At 30.1% G+C, this 11,154-nt stretch overlaps 1 protein-coding gene across 3 annotated transcripts in view; it reads left to right on the top strand.

Annotated features, from left to right (window-relative positions):
- Positions 1 to 3,508: 3,508 nt before the first annotated feature.
- LOC107438748 (myocardin-related transcription factor A) overlaps positions 3,509 to 11,154 on the top strand; it is a 45,670-nt gene continuing 38,024 nt past the window's right edge. For 2 of the 3 annotated variants that reach the window (XR_011636507.1, XM_016051103.3), the window contains exon 1: positions 3,509 to 4,455. The gene's annotated coding sequence lies outside the window, so the exon portion shown is untranslated. Of the gene's footprint in view, positions 4,456 to 8,933; positions 9,026 to 11,154 lie in introns of all 3 variants that reach the window. The other variant, XM_016051104.3, reaches the window with a different exon arrangement.

The raw sequence follows: 11,154 nt of genomic DNA, 5'->3' as shown, positions 1-11,154 counted from the left end.
CCAATTTTTTATCTTTAGTTTATTTTATTATCATTCTCACCATTGTTTTCTTATTTCCTTTCAAAAAATTATAAAGGAAGCTAGAGACAATAAGGTGTTTTATAAATTTGGTTTTTCAGAAAAACCCATCTCAAATGACCAGTAATTTAATATTCAAGGAATGTCGTTGATAGTTTCATGAGCAATTTTTTTTTCTTTTTCTAATGCAACAACTGTTGCTCTTTTTATACAGGGTTGCTAATTTTTTAGTTAAATTAATGAAGTCAAAATTAAAACTGATACATTAGTATTATGGAAGATTTACTTTATATTTGTAGAGTATTATAAGATAGTGCAATGTTATGAGTTAAATTAATAAAACTAATTCAACTTTAAATTAATGTGGTATAACACTATCTTAATTTACAAAAACTGCTCCTTTTTTTTTTACAAATTAACATTTTTATTCCAATAAATGGGTAACATTTCAATCGCAGAAGCCCTCCAGGATAGCAGTGAAAGCTGCGGATCGCTACACGATCTGCAGATTTTATCTCTAAGTTTTTATTTTAAGAATAAAAAAATGGAAGGAAAATTGCTGAAACTCCTTTCAAAAACATTTTTTAACTATTCGAACAGAAATTTAAGAAACACCAAATGGAACAAAAAGTAAAGAATTTTTTCTATTTAATTATAGGCTTAACTGTATAGGGACTTATTCCATTTTTTAGTATTTTATAAAATTCAATTTAAATGAAATCTTTAAGTGTAATTCTTAAGTACAGTACACTCTCGATTATCCGTGTGCGGATTATCCGGTTTGCGGTTTATCCGTGCTCCTTTCGGAGTCACAAAATTTTTTTTAAAGAGAAACAATTTCAAGATTATGATGCATGTAAAATATATGAATAGAAATCTTGTCAAATCAGTCTCGCCATTTATTAACAGAATATGAATCTAATGTTTTTATTGATAATAATCACTGCAATGAAGTTATAACAATATTTGAAATCAATATTCATAATTGGATGCAGTATATGGAATATCATGGTCAAAGTCTACGTTATCACGATCGTGGAGAAAGATCGCTTGATGAACAATCTTCTTCAGATATTGAAGAATATGATAACAGTATTTTTGAACAAGGCAAAGAAATCGAAGGTTTCTTGATGAGGAAAATTCGTTTCAAAGTGATGTATGTGAGCTTGACATCCAGTATTTAACAGATGAGGAAATTGTTACTAACTGTGTTGCTAAATCAAATAGTGATGATGCAGAAGATGTAATAAATGAGGGAAATACAATTCCTGATTCTGCTGCTCTACAATCTGTGGAAACTTTATTAGATTGATTATATGGGAGAACGAGGATTTGATTACGGTGACATTACTACGGTACGTAAAATATGCGTCAATATACGGCAAGAGATGAACAAACAGCAGAAGGAAAGACGCATTGCACATTTTTTTAAGCTGTAAATGTTAAATTCCTAATCTGATGTTATACAGCATGCAAATGTAAGTAATTTTTATATTTTGTGTACTCATGTTCATTTTTTCTTCAATAAAAAGGAGTTTTCGGATTATCCGTGTTTTTCGATTGTCCGTGCGACCCGTCCCGGTGGTTAACCCGGATAATCGGGAGTGCACTGTACCTTATATTTGTTAATGTTGCTACATGTATGTTAGATTGAACTAAAACTTTAATATAGTATATTCAATCTTTGACTGTGTTGAGATCACAGACAAATCTGAAGTTATGAAGATAGTATTGCAGATTCACTCCATAAATTCTGCTACCATGGGATAACATAAATTTGTTTTATTCTGTTTTCAAAATTTTTTCTTGTCCTTAGCAATTTAGAATATTAAGATTAGGCAGTAGTTATTCTTTGGTGGTATTTTGGCATGCTTGGCAAAAACAATTTCTTACTAACTTGCATTATCAAATACTGGAACAGAAAATATTAAACAAAAAGAATTAAAAATATTTTAAAACTGATTTTCTAATTGCATCTACATTTCAAAACATTTTTAGTATGTTTTTACATATTGTAAGCCTTACCACTTTTTTTCCGTTACAAACGAACCGTAAAAAACTTTTTTAGCAAAAAAGGACTTCTACTCAACAGCTACCAAACAACTATGTTCGCGCGCAGGTCGTTGGGCTACCGAAGCGGGGGTGCCATCCCCTCCGCAGAAGATCAAAATTGTGATGGCATGTCTTCGGATCATCCTCCGGGATGTTTCCCAGACCATCGCCAATAGCCCATTGTGCAGCTCTAGTGCGAAGTAAATTAGCAACAACTATGAGAGGTCCGCTTGTTGTGATCCCGCTTAACCATAAAATAATACAGTAACAAAAATAGAAGCAAACTACCACCTACACTGCATCACGAAACCTTAGTTAGAAGCCGAGGAATCAATTGGAAATCACATAAAATGTTTATTATTCTAGAATGAAAATGAAATTAAAAAATATGTTTCAAAATAAAAGCTACTATCACCAACGTATTTTTTCGAAATCTTACTGACAAAATTACAATTAAAAAGAGCCAATATCCAAAACATTCTGAAATCAGCTTTCTCTTTATATTAGCTTTAAAAGAGAAAGAATATCCTTTCTACTCATGTCAATTGTAAGCTGTCCTCATGACATGGAGCTTTTAATCGTATTTATCTTCAGTAGCATTGTTCTTAATGAATAATGGTAGGTAGATACTTCATTAAAGTCGCACTAGATCTGCACAGTGAGCTATTGGGGACGGTCTGGGAAACGTCCCAGTCGATGATCCAAAGACATGCCATCGCAATTTTGATCCTTTGCAGAGGGGATGGTTCCTCTGCTTTGGTAGCCCGACGACCTGCGTGCGAAGTCGAGCACTTTATGGTAGAACAGTTTAACGAGGACTGATACCGCGCACCCTCGGTCCCGACGCAGGCTGATCAAAGTGGTCACCTACCCTCTTACTGACCACCGCCAGTGATACTTGACTTCGGTGATCTGCTGGGAACCGCGTCTTAACGATCAGTCCACTGTGGGACTAATGAAAATGCATCACCATTAGCTCTCCATCACGGACTCGACATTTAAGGGCTCCCTATTGATTGATTCATATTGTAAAGGGGAAAAAAAAACACGTTAAGCAATGAAAATCTAAATTTTGTAAGGGATTAAACATCGTTCACTGACTCACTCCAATTTATTACTCATCGCTTTAAAGGCTCGATCTTCATTAAATTACTCTTGATTGTTGTAGTTCATTTACGTCGCACTAGAGCTGCACAATGGGCTATTGGCGACGGTCTGGGAAACATCCCTGAGGAAGATCCGAAGACATGCCATCGCAATTTTGATCCTCTTCAGAGGGCATGGTACCCCCGCTTTGGTAGTCCGACGACCTGAGTGCGAAGTCGAGCACTTTACAGTGGAACACTTCAACGAGGACCAATACCGCACACCCTCGGTCCTTACTCAGACTGATCTAAGTGGTCACAAACCCGCCCACTGACCACAGCCAGTGATGCTTGACTTCGGTGATCGGCTGGGAACCGAGTCCACTGCGGAACAAATTACTCTTGAACCCTCTTCTAATATTTTGCTCGCAGATTAATTGGCCGACATTTCCATGCTCTATGAGACTTTAATTTATAAATGAATGAAATTTTTATTACAACTGCGATTTGATGACAGATTAAAATCATAAAAATTGAAAACCTAACACGAAAAACGAAAACTTAACGCGCCCTCAACAACTGTAAAGTTTGATGCATCAGAATCGTGTCATCAATTTGAAATTCCAGATTCATTTCATTTAGAAGTGCAGATAAAATTCTTTTGATAAGATATCGTATGGAAAATCATTCAAATTCTAAATAACAGACTGTTGTTTTCTATCAAAATTACTTTCTGTTTCGTATTCTCCTACAACGATTTTGTAAACGCTGCTTTGATTACAAATGCTCAATTCGTAAATTCACATTTGCTTAAACATATCAAAATGCACCATCATGAATAAATTAATTAAAAATTTTTCTTTGTCAAGTTTCACTTTCGTAAAAGAAAAAGTAAGATAGTTAATTAAAATTCTGAGCTAAATGAAACGAAACACCTTTCTCATCTCAAATATCTGTAATTTCAATATGACGTCATTGCACATTACGTCCGGGCATTTGTAATGGCCGCCTTCATATGTGTTGCGGATTATTGAAGTTCAAAATGTTAACAATTTTTATTTTATACGAAAATTACAATTCCTAACCTATATGGAAATACGATTAATTAATAAAGTGTACGGAAAATTATCATTACTATATTTTTCCTCTAAAATTTGGTGACAATGCTACCTCAAAACTTATTTATTATTTGGTTGGAAGTTTTTTCAAGTACTGTCTATGCATAAATTTAAGTAAACATGAGCTGTATATTGAAGATTTGCACTGTCACTTTCTTTGAATTGTGTGTTTTCATATAAAGGTAAACTATTTTTTCTCTTTTAACTGCATTTGTTTATTAATTCAATCATATTATTAATATTAATATATAAATTTTTGTATCGATAGATTTATTTCTTTATTTTAAGTAAAGATAATTGTATTTCAATGTCTGCATGCCCTGTGAAATTGTTTCTTAAATCTAATAATTGTGGAATGAACTACACTTTCAATTTGTTGATATGTCAAGTTTGTAGGAGTGTTTTGACAGGTTATTGTTAACAATTCTTTTACTCTTAAACTATAAGGATACGAGGGTTATAACTAAAAAAAGCAGTGTTTATTCAAATGTAATAATATGAAAACTGCATTTTTTATTTCAGTGTTATTTGCCTCTTGTTTCTGGTACTCTTAATGCTTTTTTGAATGTTTATGTTTACAAGTGTATTTTAGGTCTAGGATTTTACTTTTATTCTGCGGATTAATGACTTTTTAAACTGCTAAAGTTTCTAGCTGTTATTGCAATGAAGTTTTCTACCAATAATGAATGTAGTTGCTGTAACCAGATATTTTTTTTCTTTCTGGTAGAGACAAGATATGTAATTAAAACATTATAAGTAAACAGATGGGCGTCACAGGTGCCTAATTTTTAAGGAGGACGAAATTAAAATACACAGTCATTATTTTTCTGAATTGTGTACCTAAGAAAAAATAGTTCTTTTTCCTGCGAGATCAATATTATTCGTTTTATCTGTGAGAACAAGATAGATTTGTTAAAGATTTCTCCTGTTTTTATTGAAATAGATTTTCAATTCACTAACTTTCAAATTCACCATTTTCTTTGTTCGAAATATTTTTGACAAAGAAAGCAATTCATGAAAATTTGCTTTCTTTGTCTGAAATATTGAGGGGCACTTTTAGAAATTTCTGATTATTGAAGGGGACATATACCCACAAGACCCATAAATAGACAGTAAAAAACTCATACCTCTTTGTTTTTCAATTATTGTTAATAGTATTTGCTTAAGACTTTGCAATGACATATTTATATCTATTTCTATTTTAAAAGAGTAAGGGGATTAATGCACATTTTTACAGTGTTTTTCTATTTTTTTTATATAATAGTTACCTAAGTAACAAACAGCAATTTTTAAACCTTCTATGTTGAAAAGGTATGAATCTCTATCTCTTATTTATATATTGTCAAAAGTTTTAATGGTGCTTACGTATTAACGCAACCAGGCCAAAATTCACATAAATTGCCAAATTTGGTGCAAGTAGAAAAAATTGAAATCAATTTTTTTTTTATAAAACAAAGTATTTTATAAACAAAATTATAAGCATATATTTTAATAACCTTTTAGATTACATATTATTTCGACATCATATAGTGCATTATTTCTTATAACACATACAGTTTTTTATATTATTTTGTTTTAAAATATAAAATGTCGAAATTATTTAATATATAATTTGTAATGTGTAATGTGTTTACGAAAAACCACGTATAACACGTAGGGTTGCCAAATTTGGCGATTTATGTGAATTTTGACCTGGTTGCGTTAATACGTAAGTACCGTTTTAATGTTAGATAAACAATTTCAAAAAGTTTCTTTAATAATCATTAATAATGGAGTCCTAAGCATAGCAGAAATATAAATGTAGCAATACTAGACTCACTGTGATGCAAAGCAGATTAAATGTGATAATTGTAGAATTAAAATTATATTAAGTCACTTATTTTGATAGCAATTTGATGAATAGAAGGGGAGAGTTACATTATAGGACAAGGCTTTAATTAATAGGTGAAAAATTTAGGGTTATTTTACTGATATCAATTTTATCACTGAAAAACTCAAGAAGGTGGGAAATTTAAGATTTTTTACTGATATTAATTTTTATCTATTATTTGTTCTAAAAATTACTGCATTATGCATGTAATGTTTAGTGGACTATGCATATAAAAAGATAAAGTGGAGACTGCACATATAGAAAGATGACTAGACTATTTAGGTTTTTCCTAATTTCTAAGAATTTTAGATTTGACAAGATTCTAAGGATTCTAGCTCATTCAATTCTAAAACATTTTTAAATCTTATAGAAATTGTTGTTTTCTGACTGTTATTAATTTTAAAATGGTGTATTTTTCTAACATATTTTTTCAAAATGTATTATGATAACTTATGTTTGTGATTTATAAAATCGGGAGAGATACCTTTATTGGTTCAAAGGATGAAATTATTTCATTATGAACTTAAAATTGTTTTATTAGGGCATTGTTTTGCTGAAAACTTATGAATTATTATTAATTTCAATTATGGTAAGTTAAGTTGTCCTGAAAATTATGATTTTTGTGTTAATTCATTGAATTAATACAAAAATGCATTGCATTTATCTAAATCCATTTTTTTTTGTCAACTTTTAATTTTCAAAAAAAAAAAATAAAAATAAATACCTGAATGCTAATATTTGAAACCAGTTGTTTTAAAAACCTACCTCTTTATTTATTTATTTATTTTTTAAATGCTCAGAGAAAATTATGAACTTTTGTATTGAGTGTAAAATAAAAATAAAATGTATTAATTCTTGTTTGCACGGGATGAAATTTTTTCAATCCTTCCTGATAGAGCAGTGATGGCTCAAGGGTTAGAACGTTCGCCTGCCAATAAGGTGAACTGGATTTGAATCCCGTCGATGGCTGGTCGATACGATTCCCACATCCGGCTTGCACCGACCACAGTGCTGACGTAAAATATCCTCAGTGGTAGATAAATCATGGGTTAGCTTCCTTTTATCGTCAGGAGGCTAACCTTGGGAGGTTTTCTTCTTCATGTAACACAAATGCGGATTAGTTCCATCGAAAAGTCCGTCACGAAGATAAATTTCTCCCAATACCAGGAGTTACCTTGTCTTCTGGGTTTGGGTTCAAAATTGCAAGACCAGAGTTGAACATAGTAGTCGTTAACCCCAAAAATTGGGTCATCTGTTCAAAGACGATTATAAAATAAAATAAAAATCCTTTCTGATAAACTGAGACATTTTTCTAGAAATTTGTTAATTTATCAAGAAAGAATAACTAAGACATCTCGTTGTAAAAAAATATGTTAAAAATATGTAGTGTTATATCTTCAGTAAATAATTTTTATAGTGGTCTACACTCAATAATATTTTGATGGAGAGCAAGGACACCTAAAGTTTTCAATTGTACTAATAATTTATGCAGGATTCATAAGTGTCCTGATATTCCTGATTTTTGTGTATGTTCAGATCATTTAATCTTCTACGAATGCAATTGCGGATTTTTAAGCATCTAGTCCAATTAAAAAAACCGAGCCGAACAAAACCGAAGAGTTCAAATGTAAAGGTCTGTTTATCATGTTCATGGTTCAGGCATATAGCCTTACCTGCAGGATTCATTGTTACAAATTTGCTCGGAATTCAGCCATTTTATGTAAAAAAAAATAATAATAATTGAAAAAAATCAACAGTCTTGCATTATCATATTTATAGTGTAATTGAGCAGGAGTTTTGTTTATTATTTTCAGCAAATGCCATAACAAATCTTGTAGAGTAGAGTTTATTTAATTTCTCAATTTTTGATTTGTCTCTTTCATGTGATTTTAAAAATGATCTATTACTATCTGCACTACAACAGTAATTATGGAATTTATAAAGTGGGAATTTAGGGGTCATCCACTGAATTATTTCTGTACAAAAATGTTAAGCTGCATATTCAGTGTGTTTTTATTTCGAGATTATTAAAACCTTACTATAAAATTATTTGATTACAGGAGTATTGAACCTGATGACAAATTTAATAAAATATTGGCATACAGGAATATTTACTAATTAATTCTGACTATTTTTTCTGTTTTTTTTAATTTTTTATTTTTTTATTTTTATGTAATAGGTCTTTAAAAATTTTCTATAAATTGATCTCAAATTATTGGTGTGTGAAGGAAGAAATTCTCCATTTTTTTTTCAGTTTGTATTTAGGGTTAACTTCATCATTTATAAACATTTTTTTCCTGAATAATTAAAAACATTATTGTTGGAAAATGCTTATGGTATCAGAATTTTTTTATAAAATCAGTACTGGCGTGGTCTTGACAAATTTTTATAGTGTCTTATTAACAGTTACTTTTCTTGATCAAGTTTATGTTTATAATTCAACATGAAGTTTAATCATCTGGTTTATTTTTAATGGAAAAACAAAGCTGGGAATTTTTTTTTAATACTCCTTATATAAATAATTGCATGAGAAAAACAGGTGGTCATGTGAGGAAGAACGTAAATTGCAGGGAGTCATATGATTTCCTTTCTTCAGTTTTTACCCCTTTTTTTAAAAAAAGGGTTTAATAGAGTTTTAATTGTTAACAAAAATTTTGATTTTTAACAAAATAGTTGTATGCTGTTACACGCGACACAAGATTCACCAAATATAATGAATTTTTAAGATGCAATAATTTTTTGTATAAATTACATTGTATAATTAAAATAATATAAACTTTGGTGTCACAGGACAGTTTGTGTTTACATTTCCAAATGAGGGAAGCTTAGAGGATGAAAAATATCTGCAACACTTTTTTCTTCCCAATTATATGATGGCGGAGGTAAGGCAGTGGTATAATGCTTTTCTCTTACCTTCTGACAGCATCAACATCTGAATAATATTTATATTTTTTTAATTTCTAAGAAGTAACTTATGTAGGTAAGTATAACAGGATGCCATAAAAAAGGGGAAGAAATAGGCGTGACTCGTTTAATTTTTCTGGCCCTACTAAAAAACAAGGTTAGCAAATCTTTTTTATCATAGTGGAGAAAACTGCTCCGGAACGTTGATAGCTATAAACTCAGAATATAGTCGGTTGCTTAACTCCGTTTATAAAATAAGTAAAATATTAAGAAAAACCTAAGTAGAAAAAATAAAAAAACCTCTTTTTTTTTTTCAAAAGGAAATATTAAATATTAAAATATCTTTATAATTGTAATCTATATTTATTTCCAAACTATTTAATATATTTTCAAATGTGTGAAAGTTAAAAAGCAACAATTGGGAAGAAAAATAAATTTAATAAGTTTTAAGAAATTTAATTAACTGCCCTTTAATATTTTTTAAAACTGAGAATAAGAAAATCTTATTTTATGTTTACGTGAAAAACTGTTAAAATATAATGAAATTTTAACATTTCTAAATTAACAAATCACATACTACATATACACTACTACAAATCACATATTGAATTCACCATTGCAAATAGCATACTATTTCTTTAATCAAATACTGTTAACTGTTTGATTCAAGAATTAAGTGTGAATACTCAGACTCCTAAATCCCTATAATAGAATTCAAAATTCTGTATTAAACAAAAATAAAATTAAATCATTTTTTAAACCATTTTTATAATACTCATTGCTAATCAATTGTATTGGTTATTTTTAGTTTTATCACTTTCTTTCTGGTTTTTTTTTCCGGTTTCTTCCTTAAAAAATGCCAATTCTGCTAAAAATTTTAAGAAATCAAAGCTTCTGAATTTTTTTTTTATTTATTATTTTTTTTATTGAAGACAGAGTGGGGAGTTATAAAAACAGTTGAATGTCTTTTTCTTAGCTTATTATCCCTTTATATATGTTATTTTTTAGTAATTTTTGTGTTTTTAAGCCATAGGGTGACCTGGGGTAATTCCTGATCAAAAAATGCAAACATCCATTTTGTGAAAAAACTATTCAAGATAAAATTTTAATATTTATTGGAAGTTTGAGGCTATATGAGATGAGTCCTATGCCACCTTCTTTTGTTTGAAAATCTAATTAGAATTTAAAAGATTTTAAATTTTTAGTGATCAGGAATTACCCCTGGTCTTGATCACTTCTGGGGTAATTACTGATCACCAGTTTTTATTGTAAAGGGGCTGCTTAAAAATAATTATATAATGGTAATTAACAAATAAGACATCAAGATCAAACAAAAAAGATATGGTTAAGCAGCTAATAAAACAACTTATTTAAAAGCAAGAAAGATAAACGCTTTAAATTTTCCAAAAATCTTTGCATCGTGCCATACATTGTAGGCAATCAGTCAACTCATTCTCATGTTCTGCTGAAATATAAGAGAGTTCCCACATGGGTTACTTTTGCTGGATTTTTTAACTTCATTAAGTGTAAGTGTAAAGTTAAGTAAGGTATGTCAACTCAACAGCTCTGGCAGCAGCTTCCACACTGAAATTTTCATTTTCAATCATTAAAAGAAATTCACTAATTTTGCTTTCTAGAAGCTTAGTATCCTTTTTAGGCCAATAATTTCTCACCATATTTATACTAGGCTAATTTATAAACTTAAAAATTATTCTAACAATGTACGAACATAAAATTAAGATAGAAGCAAGGTAAAACCAGGGATGTGATTCTTCCGCGGATTCGCGGATTTCCACTTTTTTTCAGATTTTTCCTTTTTTACCGCTAATTTCCGCTGAAAATTTTTTTGAACAAGTTAAAGTATTTTATGAGGAATTTAATTTCCCGCGGAGCGGAAGTATTGAAGTCAACACTCCTCCCTCTGGAGTTTCTCTAAAAATCGTTTCCTTGGGATAAAACTGGTTGACCTTTATACAGGGATGAGATTTTTGCCTCTCGAATTTCAGCCTTTTTATCAAAAACTCCGATTCTCTAAAAGTTTCGTTTTTTTTAAATAAATATCCCGCTTTTTTTTGTTTTTTTTTTTTTTTTTTTTTTTTTTTTTTTT

Source organism: Parasteatoda tepidariorum, chromosome 1, assembly GCF_043381705.1.
Source record: "Parasteatoda tepidariorum isolate YZ-2023 chromosome 1, CAS_Ptep_4.0, whole genome shotgun sequence".
Classification (NCBI taxonomy): Eukaryota; Metazoa; Arthropoda; class Arachnida; order Araneae; family Theridiidae; genus Parasteatoda; species Parasteatoda tepidariorum.
This window is presented reverse-complemented; position numbering and strand designations above follow the sequence as displayed.